We start from the raw sequence: 18,081 nt of genomic DNA, 5'->3' as shown, positions 1-18,081 counted from the left end.
GAAATTGGTGTTTGTGGGGAACACAAAGGAACTTTTAGCAAAATCCAGGAGAGTTAGAAAGATCCAAGTAAAGAAGAAATGGGAAGAGTCTATAAGTGTTTTCTGAAATGGTGGGGCTCTGTTCCATTGCTCATGGTGCCTTGACGAGTGTCCCCTTGGAGGGGCTACTGAGCCTCGCCAGGAACTGACTGGAAGCAATATTTGGTATATCTAAACACAAGGTCCACCATGAATCTCTATATCCCCACCCAGTTTTGTACAATGGCTGTTTCTATGTATTCTCAAGTAGTTTAAGACACCCATAAACTGGTCAAGAAAACAAGTTCAAGGCAAAGAGATTTCTAGCTGCTTTTCTAAACTAAGTCACCAACTAGCCCAGTCCCCTAAGACCTCATACCTCCCACCCACAAACCCAACAACCATATACGGACATTGGACACAAATATTCACACGCATACATGTTGTATGTCACATACACATTATAAAGTATATCCTATGTAAAGTTAGTTCATTAATAAACATTTATTTAGCACCTCTGTGTTCCAGGTACTCTGTTACATGCTGAGGCACAGCAATGAACAGCACAGACACAGCCATGGCTGACAGTGGTGGGGAAGACAGGTGTCAGTACTGAATGGAAGTGTGGGTGCCATGATTGGGAAGTGTAGTGTGCCCCTGGGTACAATGGAGCAGAGGCCTTCTAGTCTGAAGACTGAGACCTGTTTTAAAGGTACTTGTCCCCACACAGGGGACTGTCTTTGAAAAACTAATACTCTCCAGATGTCTAGGAGTCACAAGAAACATAGGACGAGGCCCCTGATCTTCAGGAGTGTACAATCTCACTGAAAATACATGATACACATGAAATAGTCTTTTCAAAATCCATGTGTCTTGTCTGACCTTAGATATGATGATCGTGTCTATACAGGCTCAATCTTCTTCTTGCCACCAGTGGCCACAATACTGCTCTCCGTGTTTCTATCCCACTACATTCATCATGGGAGAAGGGACCCGGGGCACCTACCTTGAACATCTGCAAACTATCAAGATTCTGCATCTTCCAGAGTGTCCAGGTGGAAGAGGAAAGGTGGTCGCAGAGCGGATAGATCATTTGCCATGCCAAACATAAAGGAGAACATGTTTAGCAGCCCATGATGAAGGGTCCTCAGCAGTGTAGAAATTCTTTGTGTTGTGATTCAACTCCATTCAACCCATTTTGTTGAACACTGTGCGTACGTGTCAAGAGGTTTACAGACAAAGCAAGACAAATAAACTGGAAATTAAAGTCACAGCAATCTAGTGCTGGGTAGAGGTTTGCACAGGAAACTATGGGTACACAGAAAAGGGAAATTTCATCTAGTATTGGAGGCTGGGGGCCCTTTCTGGAGGCATAGTGTAGTGGTGTTGTATCTTGAAAGATGAGTAGGAGTTAGCTGGAAAGAGAAGGGTGTGAAGGTTGTTCTAGAAAGAGAAAATGGCAGATATCTAGTATGAGGAGCACAAGGGAAGAACTACAATGGCTCCTGTATTGTTGGAGAAGGGATTGCCTTGGAGGAGGATGGCGAAATGGGAGAATAAGCAGCAAGAGGTCTTGAGAATAAAGGAAGAAGAATTTCAAGAACAAAGTCAACAGTAAGGGGCCGAGCAAGATAGGGCCTGAAAAATGTTCACCATGTTTGGCAACTAGAACAGGATCAATGTGTTCGGGGAAGGGGTGGGCATTAAGCCAGATTGAAGTGGGTTAAGACTAAGTGCGAGGCAAGCAAGTAACAAGGTAAGCAACTCTTCCAGGAAGTCTGGCCAGGGGAGGGGTAAAACAAAACAGGGACACCAACAGGTTTTTTCAAAATGACACACAGGTTTGAACATGTCTAAATGCAGAGAGAAAGGAGCCGGAAGGAAGAGGCAGCAGAGAGCGAAACCGTGGAGTAAAAATTTCCCAGCCAGAGGGGCTTGCAAATCCAGAAACCTGGTGAGCACTTCACCTTGGTGCATCAGAAGGAAAGAAAGACAGGTGCAAACACAGATAAAGGGTAGGGAGTGAAGGAATGGGAGACATTTCCTGTCTGATGACTATTTTCTTTACAGCATAGGAGACAAGGCAATGTGCTGTAAGGTGGAGAAGGGAACGTAGGGGACTTCGGGATGACAGACTTTGGAGATCACATCTCTAAGAAATGGAGGCTGTTCAGGCATGTATGTGAAGATTTCCAGGAGGTCCCAAGACTCAGCTGTGGGGGGTGCCTGAGGCTGTGGGATACCAGTGGGCTTTGTTGTAAGATGTTCTCCACCCCCTCAGCCCTCCAAAGGTAACACCAGAGGTGCTAAGGTTAGGACTTGCTGGGCAAGATCTGGAGAAGAATAAAGGAACAAAGGAGGGTTTCCATGGTGGGCCACGTTTTCCAGTCAGGGGAAGAGAATGGACAAAACCATTTTGTAGATTAGAGAACATTGGACAAGTTCAGGGACCAGAAGTCTGATAAGGAATAGCGGGAGAAAGTAATACAAGGGCTAACTAAATAGAACACTGCAGTCAGAGTGGTTGGGAAATAGTATTCTCAAATAGCTAATTTCTTAGACTCTGTTGAGGACTAAGGCTCAGCCACAAATCCTCCAAGCCCACTGATGTGACTTCATAGAACTCAAATGTCAGTAACAGAGGGGTGACTCTCCACATTTTGTTTCCTGACTTGATAAACTAATGAAAGATTCATCACCATATTGACACTGTCAAATAATGTTTGACATTATTAAATTAAATAATGTTTAGGGAAACAAAAGCAAAAATGAACTATTGTGACCTTATCAAAATAAAAAGCTTCTGCACAGAGAAGGAAACAATCAGTAAAACTAAAAGGCAACCAACGGAATGGGAGAAGATATTTGCAAATAACATATCAGATAAAGGGTTAGTATCCAAAATCTATAAAGAACTTATCAAACTCAACACCCAAAAAGCAAATAATCCATTGAAGAAATGGGCAAAAGACATGAATAGGCACTTCTCCAAAGAAGACATCCAGATGGCCAACCGACACATGAAAAAATGCTCAACATCACGCACCATCAGGAAAATACAAATCAAAACCACATTGAGATACCACCTCACACCTGTTAGAATGGCTTACATTAACTACTCAGGCAACAACAGATGTTGGCGAGGATGCGGAGAAAGAGGATCTCTTTTGCATTGTTGGTGGGAATGCAAACTGGTGCAACCACTCTGGAAAACAGTATGGAGTCTCCTCAAAAAACTAAAACTAGAACTTCCCTATGACCCAGCAATTGCACTACTAGGTATTTATCCACAGGATACAGGTCTGCTGTTTCGAAGGGACACATGCACCCCCATGTTTATAGCAGCACTATCAACAATAGCCAAAGTATGGAAAGAGCCCAGATGTCCATCGATGGATGAATGGATAAGGAAGATGTGGTATATGGTATATAACACAATGGAATATTACTCGGCAATCAAAAAGAATGAAATCTTGCCATTTGCAACTACGTGGATGGAACTGGAGGGTATTATGCTAAGTGAAATTAGAGAAAGACAAAAATCATATGACTTTACTGATATGAGGACTTTAAGAGACAAAACAGATGAACACATAAGGGAAGGGAAACAAAAATACAAAAACAGGGAGGGGGACAAAACAGAAGACTCATAAATACGGAGAAGATACTGAGGGTTACTGGAGGGGTTGTGGGAGGGGGGATGGGCTGAATGGGTAGGGGCACTAAGGAATCTACTCCTGAAATCATTGTTGCGCTATATGCTAACTTGGATGTAAATTTAAAAAATAAATTAAATAAACAAACAAAGAAATAAATAAATAAAGTTTGACTGATAAAAGCTTGAGAGAAAGAGTGTGTGCACGCACGCACGTACACACACATAACGAGTAGCCTATTGGAAAAAGTTCTCCATTGTGAATCTCTTCTACAAATTATGCCCTCGCCTGATGGTGGAATCTTCCTACTGGGCAGAACTAGACAGTTCACACACTCCCGGGTGCACACCTGTCATCTCTCACTCATTATACATCCTTATGACCTGTCTTGATTTCTGAAGCCGCAGAGCAGAGTCAGGGCCCTAGAGCCACACATTCTGGTTCCGATCTCCTTCATCCCTTACTTCTGCTGCAGTTTTGACTCGGGGTTCTTAGAATTGAAAGAGACCTCAGAAGTCGGCTTGCCTGGTGTCACTTTACAGGAGGCCAGAGCGGCAGGTGGTCCTAATGTCACACCGGTACTCGGCAGTAAAGCCAGCCCTAAGGTCCAGGTTCCCTCGCTGCTCTTTCCCTCCCACTTTGCCGGACCCTCAAGTGGACGCTCCAGAAGTAATACCTACCTCTATCCTTTTACTGAATTAACACGCCCTCCATTTGGAGTCCAGGCTCATGAAATAACAAGTCTGAAGTCTCTGTTTATTTGGGCATCCCTGACTATTCTGGCACCCCCCCCCCCCAGCCACCGCACACCAGGGCAACACAGCAGGGGCCTGTGTTGTGGGGTTCGACCAGAGCTGTGGGGAACAGCCCCACTTAGGACAAGCCTGCCTCATGGTGCCCAAGCCCCGGGAGTCAAGTGGAGGCCTCTTTCCCATAGGTGATGATGGGCTGCCCCTTCCCCTCCACGTCTCTGGCTGCAATTGGTTCTGATCCATACTCTTATACGGACCACATGCTGTCTCCAGCAGCCCCAGCAGGGATTTGTGCGAAAGGTCTCCCAGGCTCCGTCCCACACCCCACTTGTCACTGTCCTTGTGTCACTCACAACCCAGAAACCCCAGGCAGCTTCCCTCCAGCTGTCCTGACCACAACCTAGTAAGGTAGAGCGTAAAGATTCCATTTCAGGGTGTGGAAAAGCAGGGAATGGGGCCCCAGGCGGCTTTATAGGGAGTGATTTCAGGGAAAGAAGGCGGCTTCACCACAAGCAGAGACGGTAGCCAGCCCAACCCCAGAAGCCCTTTAGTGCCTGCCCGACATCAGGAAGATACCAGCTGTGGCCTTACAATAGCCTTGGCATCAGATCCATTTCATGGCACCGCTTTGAAACAAACCTAAAGTGGGGGTTGGGGGGTGGAATATGGTAATTTAAGAAGGATTCAAGGCCCATTCAGTTGAAACTTGACCTCGGTGCCTGTTTGAGTTTCACTCACTTCCTCTGCTGATTAGGTCAATGAACAAAGGTATGCTTTTCCTTTGAAAAGACAGCATTTGCGGATGGGACAAAGCGCAAGCAGAAATGAACTGGGTGAAATTAGTCAGACACGTGGTGCTAGATGTGGTTAGGTCATCGAATCCTCCCTTCGGTCACACCGACCCCAGAAAATTCGCCACGCTTGTTGGCTTGCAGATTCAGGTACTCTAATTAAGCAGAGTTTATGCAAAATGAGTCATCGGAGCACCCTTTAAGGGCCCAGGCATTTTTTTGTGGGCTTCCCTGTCTCCAGGGCATAGGTACGTGTCCACACACACGTACACATCCCCATCCGGGCCACGTTCCTCCTCCCCAGCCACAGTGTCTGGCCCACTGTTGTCCCACACATCATTTGCTTCTGTGAATAGCTCCAGGTCACGAACAATTTACTGTTTCAAATATAAATTAGTGAGAATGCAAGGTTATTCCCTATAATAACACCATTCTGACTCGCTTGCATTCCGACATGCTTTCTTGAGAGAGATAGAGGGGTGGAGCCAAGTAGCGTGCCAGGAATGTCACACAGGCCTGGCCACAACCCTGAGCATATGGCCTGTGTGACTGTCCCTTACGATAAGGGCGCCTGGGGATAAAAGGCCGAGAACTTCCTTCCAGACATCAGGAAGTCAGACTTAATTCTAGAATCACATTTAATCCGATAATCGGGTTTTTAAAAAAAACAGGATGGGTACCATCTCTGACTTCCAGGGGTTAATAATCTAAAAGGATGGGGATGGGGGCGCCCGAGTGTGTCAGTCAGTTAAGCGTCTGACTTCGGCTCAGGTCATGATCTTGCAGTTTGTGGGTTTGAGCCCCGCGTCGGGCTCTGTGCTGACGGCTCAGAGCCTGGAGCCTGCTTCAGATTCTGTGTCTCCCTCTCTCTCTGCCCCTCCCCTGCTTGCGCTCTGTCTCTTCCTGTCTCTCAAAAATGAATGAATAAATGTTAAAAAAATTTTTTAAATAAATAAAAGGATGCAGGTGAAGAGATGCTGCCTACGGACAAGACAGGAGGCTTCCACCATGATATCCCCACCTTTTCAGATCCACTCTTCCCTGAGCCATCTGCTGGGGCCCCACAGAATATGTACGGCTGGGCAGAACCCACAGCAACAGCAGTGCCACAGCGCTGAGACCGGAGTCCCTCCCGTGTGCAGGACACTTCATGAGAGCTAGCTCCTCCGCACTGCCCAACACTCCTTGAAGGTGGGCGCCATGATCATCCCCATTTTACAGAGGAAACACAGGCTCAGAACGGCCAAGTAATCTTGCCCAGGGTCCTGCCAGAGTCAGGAAGCCCCAGAACGGGGATCCATGCCAGAAACTGTCACACCTGGCAGCCCACATTCATAACCAGGGCTCTGCCTCCCCCAGGGACAAGGCTGCAGAGAATGAAACCCATGCTGCCTGCTTGAATGAGTTTCCCTCAGCTCGGAAGGCCTCTCGTATCCTCCTCCATCTGTGAAAACCCCACGTGCGCTCCCCCCAGGCTTAGTCTCCACCCCTCTTGCTGTGGACCACCTCCCCCACGAGAGCTAACACTCCTCTGTTCTCCTCCAGTGCCCTGTGGAAATCTCTGCTGCAACCCCTCTGCTCGGCCATATATTATATTAAGCATTTCCCTGTCCACTCACGGGACATCCTCCTTTTACCCTTAGAGCTATGTGCAAAATCTGCAGGCGGGCTAGGGCCACCCTTAAAGATACCCAGTGGGGCGCCTGGGTGGCTCAGTTGGTTGAGCATCCGGCTTCGGCCCAGGTCATGATTTCATGCTTCATGGGTTTGAGCCCTATGTCGAGCTCTGTAGCCTGAAGCCTGCTTCAGATTCTGTGTCTCCGTCTGTCTGTGTCCCTCCCCCCCGCTCACGCTCTGTCTTTCTCTGTCTCTCAAAACTGAATAAACATTAAAAAAAAAATTAAAACAAAAAAGATACCCAAAACACAATGTCCCTCTCATTGAGCAGGCCACATCCTGGGCCTGTGTTTGGGGCACCATGTTTTGCACAAAGCAGGTGCTTAGTGTGTGTTTATGGAGATATAGAGGGGTTTAGCGGAGCAAATACGGCTTTGGAGTAAAAAAAAAAAGAATGTTCTTACTGACACCTCAGAACTTTTCACTACCCAGCTGTGTGACTTTGGGCAAGTATTTTAATCCACACGAGCCTATTTCCTCCTCTGTAAAAAATGCAAGTAGTAGGCACGTGCCACATGCTTCTTGACAGATTAAATGAGATACTGCATGGGCCCCAACCTGCCAGCACCTTTTACACTATTCTAGTATTATCCTCAACGAGTCCTAAAAATACTCTGACCACATTATGTGCAAAGATACTGTGTGAATGTCAAGGGGAATGAAAATATCCAGGACACTATTCTCCCCTCCAGAAACTTCTAAAGAATAAAATGAGGTAATATGTATGTTGCCACCCAAGATAATAATAGGAAAGGTGTCAACATGTACACCCGAGTGCCCAATAAATATTGTCAGTAATAATTATGATGGGAGTTCATAGGAAAGCAAAAACGTTCTGTGCTGGGGTGTCAGGGAAATCTTCCTTGATAAAGTGGGCCCTGAGCTGAGTCTGAATATGATGAATATGAGCCAGAGAAATGGAAAGGAGAGAGGATATCTCCCTTGGTAGAGGAAAGTGGGGAAGCTGGGGCCTTAGATATTCTCAGGACACAGTACTTGTGGAGCAGGTGTGGCAGATTCAAACACCCACAGGGACAGAGGGGGACGCACACGTGCGGGAGGGCTGAGGGGGGGCGGGTGTCGGACCCAGGAGAAGCTGCGAGCAAATGCCCTGTTGAACAGACACTCGGCCCCAGCCCATGGGACCTGGGATTGCCAGATACCCTGATGTTTTCCTTTTCCCGAAGAAGATGGAAATCTGGATTTCTATGCAAAATCCCGCTATTATGAAATGTTTGTAACACATTTGAAGACATTTAAAACTACTCCGTAGGCCAAAGAAAACACGTGCACGGCTAGATTCAAAGCGTAGAGCACTGTTTAGAATTTCTGCTATTGGAGACACAGGGAAGCAGAAAGTGGAAAGATAAAGTATTACTTGGATGCCAGGCTAAAACATTTGGAGCTTTTTGCTTCAGAAAACACAGGACCATGGGAAAATGTCAGCCCAAACCCCTTCTGTTTATAATAGCCCCCAAAAGGAGAAATAGTGGGAAATCATTTTGTTGGCTATAATTTTTATCAATGTAAGTTTCCCCTATTTATCTCTTTAAATGGTTTTGCCTAAGAAATCAACTTTCCTTATCACTGTGATCATGAACTCTGCTGTGTTTACTTGTGAAGGCATGTCCCTAATCTTAGACAAGTCCCTACCCTTATTTTACATGTTTTAGTTTTACGGGTGGCTGTCTGTGTGCCTTAATAGTTTTGTCCGTAAATGGAAAGGGTTAAGTTAGATAATACTTAAGGTCCCTTCAAGTTCTAATATTCTAAGAGTCTCTGACTCTCTACAGAAGAAATTCAATTAACTCTTAATTGATGTGTACTAAAAATAGGATATATATATTTTTTTAATTTTTTTTTCAACGTTTTTATTTATTTTTGGGACAGAGAGAGACAGAGCATGAACGGGGGAGGGGCAGAGAGAGAGGGAGACCCAGAATCGGAAACAGGCTCCAGGCTCCGAGCCAACAGCCCAGAGACCAATGCGGGGCTCGAACTCACGGACCGCGAGATCGTGACCTGGCTGAAGTCGGACGCCCAACCGACTGCGCCACCCAGGCGCCCCTAGGATATATATTTTTAAATCTAGCATGATTACAGTTTCCAAAAGGCATTCTTAATTTCATTTACTCTTTTTCAATGACCCCACTAAGCCCCTATTATCACCCCCATTATACAGAGAAGAAAGCTGAGGCTCAGGCAGGTTAAGTGCCTTGCTCATGACTATACCAAGCATCAGTGACAGAGCTGGAGTTCTAACCCACGTTTCTTCTGTTCCACATTCTGCACCCAATGGGCCTCTGGCAGTAAACAAGTCTGTAAACACTCTTATGGATGATAGTCTTGGGTTCCTGAGGAGCATTTTATGTATCTTTGGAAGCAGCCTGAAATCCCTCTGAATCCAGGTTGATGGGGTGGCAGGGGTGAGGAGGGGTGTTTGGGAGAGACCAGTACCTGCCCTTACCTTATTCAGTAGGTAGTCTTCCAAGTCTCCTGCAGACGGGGATTTCATGGTTTCTTGGTCAATCCTTAGTAGAGCAGCAATGTTGTGGTTTGTCCCTCAGTGGAGGACAACAGTTGCAAATTGGTTTCCCAGGAATGTCAGTCTCAGTGCTAAATTTCCTTGGGAATGTGTACATGGACCAGAGACTTCCCTTCCCAATTCTTCCCTTCAGCTCTCATATCCAAATTGGGAGCATTCGCTTGTCATCTTTCGGGAAAGTTTTTTTTAGAAAGGAATTTAGAAAGGAGAGCTGATGAAATTGAAATTGAACTGGAGTCCAACCCAATTTGACTCGACCTAGACCTATGGACTGGTGCTTTGACCGAAGGGCAAGTTTCCAAGTTGTATTTCCCACTCAAATACTTAAAAAGTTTCCATTTAAGATAGAAATGCTCGGGAGTTGGCTTCTTCCCTGCCTTTTTATGCTCTTGTCCTGACACCAGATGCACCCCGGAGCCCAGTATCTTTTATCTCCTTGTTCTTATCCTGTTGACAGTAAATATTCCTTGCCCTTCAATCCAGAAATCCCGCAGATTAATTTACCTTCTTTACAATAAACAAATAAGGAACTGACAAACAAGCGGCCAGGCACCATCATTATGCTTACAGACAAGTGATCAGGTCTCATCAACAAGATCAGAGCAGAATAATGTGCATGTGGAAAAGCACACACGCACACGCGTGCTCGCACACAAACATAGAGGCATGCACACACACACACACACACAGGCACACACAGGCACACACCCAGGAATGGCAGGACAGGGATCTTTTTGCCTACCTGCTGACCTTTAAATATAATCTCCCTCTTCCCACTTGAAAACTGGCAGTAAAAAATAAAGTCAGTGTAAACAGGCCCCTTGAGAGTGGAGGAAACACTCTTGTCTAGTTTTGCCAGCAAAACCATGTTGGAAAACAGCTCAGGCAGTAAGTTCCCAGTCTGGCTGGCTGGGGCTAGTTTTATTACAGAAAAAAAAAAAAAAAAAAAAAAAAAAAAATCACAATGGCCCGATCTCCCTGAAGCTGGTAAACATAAGAGACTGCTATCAGATGATCTGAAGAAATTAGAGCACTTCTGGGAGCCCAGCTCACTTCTGAGCAAATGTCTTTCCAGACCCACCTGGGAGCGCTCAGCAACTGTTGGGCACCTGGGCTACTCCGCTGCCCGATGTCCACAACCACCACATTTGCATACCTCCACTCTCTGCCAGGTCTGGAAGCCACATCTGGGCCTCGCCAAGCTCCCTGCTCCACCCACCTCATAAATCCCAGCTGTCGTGCCAGCTTCTATAGATCCCTTCTGTGAAACACTGTAGCAAATCGAAATAGTCCATGTAAATATCATAAACCTGCCCCTCCTCAAAACTGCCTTGCTCTCCCATTTTCTTCTATTTGTAATTCAAAATTCCCTTCTCATGATATCAAGCGCTCCAGAATGTTTCAGAACCTTCTTCTCTTGGCTTACCACTGGCCGGTCAGTCCAAACTCAGTGTTTCACCAACAGAACCTGAGCCTCTCTCTCACTGAATTTCCTACGGTGCGGAATTCTCTCTCCACCTCATTTTCGGTTTCACCAGAGTCCTCTTGTTTTTGGCCTTACTCTGCTTCACTGTAATCATTAACTCAGGATTCCAATTACTCTGGTGGGGCCTCTCCTACAGTTCTAAGTTTCCCCCAGAGGTATGTCATCAGATGCACAAACTTGCTTTGCCTCCCTCTGTCTGTGGCTGTGGCTGCCCTCCCCCTGTGGCTCCAGCACTGCCACTGTTCAAAATGTTGAAACTGTAATTCTTCTCTCACTAGGGCTCAGTGATGCCTCCCAGATGCATCACTGGGGCCAGGGAGAAGGAAGCAGTCTGTGCTCAGGGTGGATTACTACATTCTAGTTTTACCTGGGTGCCGTTCCTGGCAAATAGGGGTTCTGGAAACACAACCAGTGCCTGACTCCCTAAGATACTTCCTCGTGGGCAAAGGCTCCAATATATAGGGCAGTCCCACAGTGCAGGATCTCGGACAGGTTGGCAAAGAGGACCTTTCTTTGTAGATATAAATCTCTGGCTACGTGACTTTTGGATTAGCAAATATTTATTGAGCAACAGTCTGCCTAAGGCACTTTGTTGGGCCACAGAAACGGATTCAAAGTTAACTCAGATTCTCCTCCTTTTTCGGGAAATAAATATCCTCATTTCTCATGACTCATACCAAATGCAAGCATGAACATGTAAACCAGCTTTGGCCCAATTTCTATTGTGAGGACCAAGAAATTATTTTTCAAGTCAGTTTCACAAGGTATTCAAAACCCTAAACCATCCATATGAAAGCCCTAGGAAGATAACGTCATCCTTGATTCACCAGCAGAGGCATTTGCTATCGATTTACTTACCTAATGGCTGGGGTTTTCATTCCAAGGAGGAGAGCTGGCTTGATCCAAATCAATCTTATATATACAAATTTGTTAAAGTTCATCAAGGTCACAAACTCTGACTTATTCTTTCAAAAATTCCATTAATTCCAGGGTGACTCAAATCTGTTCAAAGGACCACACGGAGACAATTGTCCATGCTGTGAGGATGCCCTCAGCAGTGAAGAAGACAGTGAGTGACCCTGTCTGTTTTGTATCCCCGCTGTGGTCCAGTACGTAACACATAAACCCTGTCTGTACTGTATCCCCATAGCGGTCTAGTGCCTAACACATTAACTGTCCCTCAATAGTGTTGAATATTTGATTGCATTAAACATGAAAGTGACAGTCTCATATATATTTGGTGATGTGTAAGATCACTTTGTAAGTTATAAGGTTAATGTCATACATGCACCTGTGATCCTTTAAGTTACTATCATCTATCATAGAAAGGCCTGATATAAAAGAATTTAGCATAGTACGTGGCACATGGTAGGATCTCAATAAACATTTGTTTTCATACTCCATTTTCTTTGCTGGGGAGGGGACCCTTTCTTTTAATGGATGCGAGTCACTGTCCTGGTCCTATCTTATGGTAAGATCTTTCATTGGGCTGGTCTTCAAAGTTCCATCAAAATGCTAGTCTCCTTTTCTGTCATATCAGAAATGGCAACTGAGATAGTCTGAACTTGATCTTTGTCTAGTTCCAGAGGTAGAAGATCCCAAAGTGAAATGCCTACATGGATCGGGCAGGTAATAAAATAAATCAGGATAGAGTAGAACAATGGAAAGGGGTGGGGCCTATGATGGACTCAAGACTATATTCCCTATCTAGGGAGGATATTCGTGTGTGTGTGTGTGTGTGTGTGTGTGTGTGTGTGTGTGTGTTTAAACAACACTGTACTATCAAATTCTGGACAATATAAAACCCACCCCTGCACACTATACTCCTGCAATACTAAAATCATTGCAGTCCCTAAGAAATCCTTGACATCTTCTCTGGCCCTTATGTAGGCAATGCTCTCTGCTCGGGTACTCTTCCCCACCTTCTTCCCCCTTCACTAGACCAATTCATATGCAGACCTTCTCTAATTCTCAAGGCTGAATAGGGGACTCTATGCAGGGCTCCTAGACCAATTGCTGGTTTACTTTATCACTTGTTGCACTGTATGCTCCTTGAAGGCAAAGTACTTGGCATAGAGTAGGTACTCAAAAAATATCTGCAGGATGAATGAATGCATGCATGAGTAAATAAACGAATACATGAAGGTGGCCCCTTTTCTCATTCTTCGGTCTAATCCCATCCTATCTATAGGCACAAGATAAAGTGTGAAAATAAAAGGTTAGTAATAAAGGTTCATTGGTTCACTTGGGAACACAATTAACAAAAGTAGAAAGGGAGTCAGATAATGACCCATTTATTTATTTAGTTTATTTATTTTGAGAGAGAGAAAGAGAGAGAGAGAGCGAGAGAGCAGGGAAGGGGCAGAGAGAGAGGGAGAGAGAGAATCTCAAGCAGGTTCCACACCATCAGCACAGAGCCCGACATGGGGCTCAAACCCATAAACTGTGAGATCATGGACTGAGCCGAAACCAAGAGTCAGCCATTTAACCAACTGAGCCACCCAGGTGCCCCAGATAATGACCTTTTAAAAAGCTGACTTCAGGGGCGCCTGGGTGGCTCAGTCGGTTAAGCATTCAACTTCGGCTCAGGTCATGATCTCAGGGTCTGTGAGTTCAAGCCCCGCATGGAGGTCTGTGCTGACAGCTCAGAGCCTGAAGCCTGCTTTGGATTCTGTGTCTCCCTCTCTCTCTGCCCCTCCCCCGTTCATGCTGTGTCTCTCTCTGTCTCAAAAATAAATAAACGTTTAAAAAAAAAAAGAGTACATTATTTCTTAGCTGCAATTATTATCCTAATACATCCAGAAAAAGGAAAAGTCTTCCAACATCAGCCTGAAGGGAGAAAACATATGTTTGCTTTACACCAATGACTCTACCACTTGTATCGCCTGGGATCAAAAGAAATAATGAGGGGCGCCTGGGTGGCTCAGTCGGTTAAGCATCCGACTCTTGATCTCAGCTCAGGTCATGATCTCGCAGGTTAGTGGGTCTGAGCCCCACATTGGGCTCTGTGCTGACAGTGCGGAGCCTGCTTAGGATTCTGTCTCTCCCTCCCTCTCTCTCTGCCCCTCCCCCACACGTTCTTTCTCTTTCTCTCTGTCACCCAAAACAACTAAGTAATCTTTAAAAAAAAAAAAAAAAAGGAAACAATGAGAAATAATTAGTGTTGTCAACACCAGCTTTCCATGCAGCAAAGATAACCTATTTTAGTTACACAATAGTTTGTATTAAATGATCCCAGTTTGGGCTAGGGGAAAGGAAAGGAGACTATCTCGAGCTGTTACTATCTGTCTGTGTCCATGCATCTATATATCTGTGCACTGGAATGTCATTCTGGATTTTCCTCATTCAAAGCACCCATGCTGAAAGGTAACCCAGAAACTTATTTTTAACAGAGACCAGTTGTTGATGTAATAAAACTCCCGCTGTGGGTTAGATGACAATTTATTTTCAAATTAAATAGTAAAAAATGTTTCCATTTTCCTATCTCCCTACCTGGTAAGCGGAGTTGTATTTTCACTTAAAACTTTTCCTTAAGTCAGGGTAAAACCCCCTTCCCTCTGCTCTGGGTCATGTGAGGCTGGCATGCTTTTCAGTTGCCACACTGAGGAACATGCAGAGAGTGAGGGAAGTATTTAAGAAAGAAGACATTTGGTTTTACTAAGTGGTTACCCCATGAAATTAATTGGTAAGTTTATCGATCTGTTCAGCTCAGTTTCTGTGATGTGTGACCTAGGAGGTGGCAGGAAATAGGTAATAGGAGGAACGGGATCGCTGCTAGTTCTTGGGCACACAGTGAACTGCTTTCCCCCATCCACCCTTTATTGTTCATGACACAGGACAATTATTTCTATTTTTTGTTTGTTGGTTGGTTTTTCAGTTAAAAGAGACCCAGAGAGAAGATATATAGACACAGAGATCAATGGAACAAAACAGAAACTCCAGAAATAGATTTATGTAAATACAGCCAGCCATTTGACCCTTGACAAAACATAAACACCATTCAGTCGAGGAAAGATAATTCTTTTCAACTAATGGGTATTGGAACAATAAGTCATCCATAAGGGAAGAAAGAAACCTTAATAAAAAGTTCACACCTTGCAAAAAGAAAGATTAACTCAAAATGGATCATACGTCTAAATGATAAACAAAACAATAAAGGTTTTAGAAGAAACATACGATAAATTCTTGCGACATGGAGTTAGGCAAAGAGATCTTAGAAATGACACCAAATAGATGATCCATAAAAAAAAAAAAAAAGGATAAACTAGACTTCATCAAATTTAAAAACTTTTGTTCTTCCAAAGAGAATAAAGAGACAAGCTGTGGACAAGGAGAATATATCTGAAAACTACCTATCCCACAGTGGACTTACATCCAGAATATACAAAGAGTTCTCAAACTCAACAGTAAAAAAGCAAATAACACAATTAAAAAAATGGGTAAGGGACTAAAAGAGACACTTCACCAAGGAGCATATAAGGATGACAAGCGCATGAAAAGCTAGTCGACATCATCAACTATTAGAAGCATGCAAATTAAAAATACATAAGATACCATTACTTACATACCTATTTGAATGGCTAAAAAGAATACAATTCCAAGTGCTGACAAGTACACAGGCAACTGCAACACCATACGTTTCTGATGGGAATGTGAAATGGTACAGCCACCCTGGAAAATGATCTGGTAATTTCTCACACGGTTAAATATCAATTTCACCCCCAACAATCCCACTGCTAGGTTTATAGCCCAGGGAAATGAAAACTTGGTTTATATAAAAACCTGTACATGAACATTTACAGCAATTATATTTGATAGTCAAAAGCTGTTGGAGTCAAAGCTCTTCAACAGGTGAATGGCTAAATAAACTATGTGACCTCCACACCATAGGCAACTATGCAACAATAAAAAGCAACAAACTACTGATATACATAACACAGATGAATCTTAAAAACACAATGCTGAGTGAGAGAACCCAATACCAAAAGGTGACATACCATATGATCCTATTTTTTTGCCATTCTCAAAAATCCTCAAAGAAAGATCAAGCTATAATGGTGGAGAACAGATCAGTGGTTGGCAGGGTGTTTGGGGTGAGGCAAGGATGTGACGACAAGCAGACGGCTGAGGGAACTTTTTGGGATGGGGGAACCGTTCTGTATCCCAATGTTGGTGGGGTTTTCATGAATCCATATATGTGTTAAAATTCATAGAAGTTTTCACCAAAAAAGTGTTACCACAGATACTTTTTTTTAATTTATTTTGAGAGAGAGAGAGAGCACGCTCATGCCAGTGAGCAGGGTAGGGGCAGAGAGAGAGGGAGAGAGAGAATCCCAAGCAGGCTCCACACCATCAGTGCAGAGCTGGATGTGGGGCTCAATCTCACAAACCGTGAGATCATGACCTGAGCCCAAACCAAAAGTCAGACACTCAAGTGACTGAGCCACCCAGGCTCCCCACCATAGATCATTTTAAAATAAAGAAACACAATGATATTGATTGTAATAAAAATAAAATCAAGTTACCAGATTTCTCAGAATATATTGTGTTATTTTATTGAAAAAAATTAAGTATTGTGAGAAGTAATTGAATACTGCCTTTTAAAAAAAAAAAAGACCTTTTTTTTTTAAAGAGAGTTTTAGGTTCACAGAAAAGTTGAGAGGAAGGAACAGAAATTTCCCATGTACCCCATGCACAGCCTCCCCCCATTACCAACACCTTCCCATGCACAGCCTCCCCCATTACCAACACCTGCCACCAGATTATTACATTTGTGCAGCTGATGAACCTCATTATCACTCAAAGTTCGTTATCACCCAAAGAGTGCTATCTCTTCAGTGTTGTTGAATTTGATTTTGCTGATTTTTTAATTTTTTAGTTGTTGACCTAGGGTTTTACAACTAATTCAAATCTACTTTCAAATAACACGGTACCACTTTACGGGTGGTCTGAGTACCTTACAATAACAAAATAATCTTGACTCCTTCCTCCCATCCTATCTATCCCTGCTGTCATTGCTATCATTCATTTTACTCGTATACAAGAATACATAAGTAGTAATATACATCCAATACGCATAAGCATACACAATTGAATACACTATTATTTTGAACAAACCATTTTCTGTTAACTCAATTCATAAGAAAAATAAAAGTTTTAACCAATATTGTTAAAATGTCCATACTACCCAAAGCAATCTACACATTTCATGCAATCCTTATCAAAATACCAACAGCGTTTTTCACAGAACTAGAACAATTTTAAAATTTGTACAGACCCACAAAAGACCCCAAATAGCCACAATAATCTCGAAAAAGAAAAGCAAAGCTGGAGACATCACAATTCCAGACTTAAGTTGTATTACAAAGCTGTAGTCATTAAAAAGTATGGTACTGGCACAAAAACAGATACATTGATCAGCAGAACGAAAGAAAAACCCAGAAATGAGCCCACGATTATATGGCCAATTAATCTTCCGCAAAGCAGGAAAGAACATCTAATGGGAAAGACTGTCTCTTGAACAAATAGTGTTGGGAAAACTAGACAGCTACGTGCAACAGAATGAAACAGGACCAATCTCTTTTACCATACATAGAAACAAACTCAAAATGGATTAAAGACCTAATTGTGAGACCTGAAACCATAAAAGCCCTTGAAGAGAGCACAGGCAGTAATTTCTCTGACGCTGGCCATAGCATTGGTCTCCTGAAGCAAGGGAAAGAAAAGTAAAAATAAACTATTGGGGGCACCTGGGTGGCTCGTCAGTTAAGCATTTGATTCTTGATTTTGGCTCAGGTCATGATCTCACAGGTTTGTGGGCTCTATCTGCACTGATGGCATGGAGCCTGCTTGGAATTCTCTCCCTCTCTCTCTCCCTCTCTCTGCCCCTCCCTTGCTTGTGTGTGCACACGTGCTCTCTCTCAAATAAACTTAAAAAAACTAAAAAAATAAACTACTGGGACTACATCAAAAAGCTTCTGCACAGCAAAGGAAATAATCAATAAAACTAAAAGGCAACCTATGGAATAGAAGATATTTACAAGTGACATATTTGATAAAGGGTTAGTATCGAAAATATAGAAAGAACTTATACAAGTCAACACCCAAAAACAAATAATTCAATTAAAAAATGGGCAGAAGACATAAATAGACATGT

General features: G+C 43.7%; 1 protein-coding gene across 2 annotated transcripts in view; it reads right to left on the bottom strand.

Moving 5' to 3' along the window:
* The window catches only part of MAB21L3 (mab-21 like 3), a 70,229-nt gene that overhangs the window by 14,494 nt on the left and 37,654 nt on the right, over positions 1-18,081 (bottom strand). The window contains exons 1-2 of one of the 2 annotated variants that reach the window (XR_015255020.1): positions 10,182-11,508; positions 9,362-9,607 (exon numbers count right to left, since the gene is read on the bottom strand). The exons of the other annotated variant lie outside the window; for it this stretch is intronic. The gene's annotated coding sequence lies outside the window, so the exon portion shown is untranslated. Of the gene's footprint in view, positions 1-9,361; positions 9,608-10,181; positions 11,509-18,081 lie in introns of those variants that run through there. 2 annotated transcript variants of the gene reach the window in all.

Source organism: Puma concolor, chromosome C1 (assembly GCF_028749965.1).
Source record: "Puma concolor isolate L17-30 chromosome C1, mPumCon1.1.hap2, whole genome shotgun sequence".
Lineage (NCBI taxonomy): Eukaryota > Metazoa > Chordata > Mammalia > Carnivora > Felidae > Puma > Puma concolor.
This window is presented reverse-complemented; position numbering and strand designations above follow the sequence as displayed.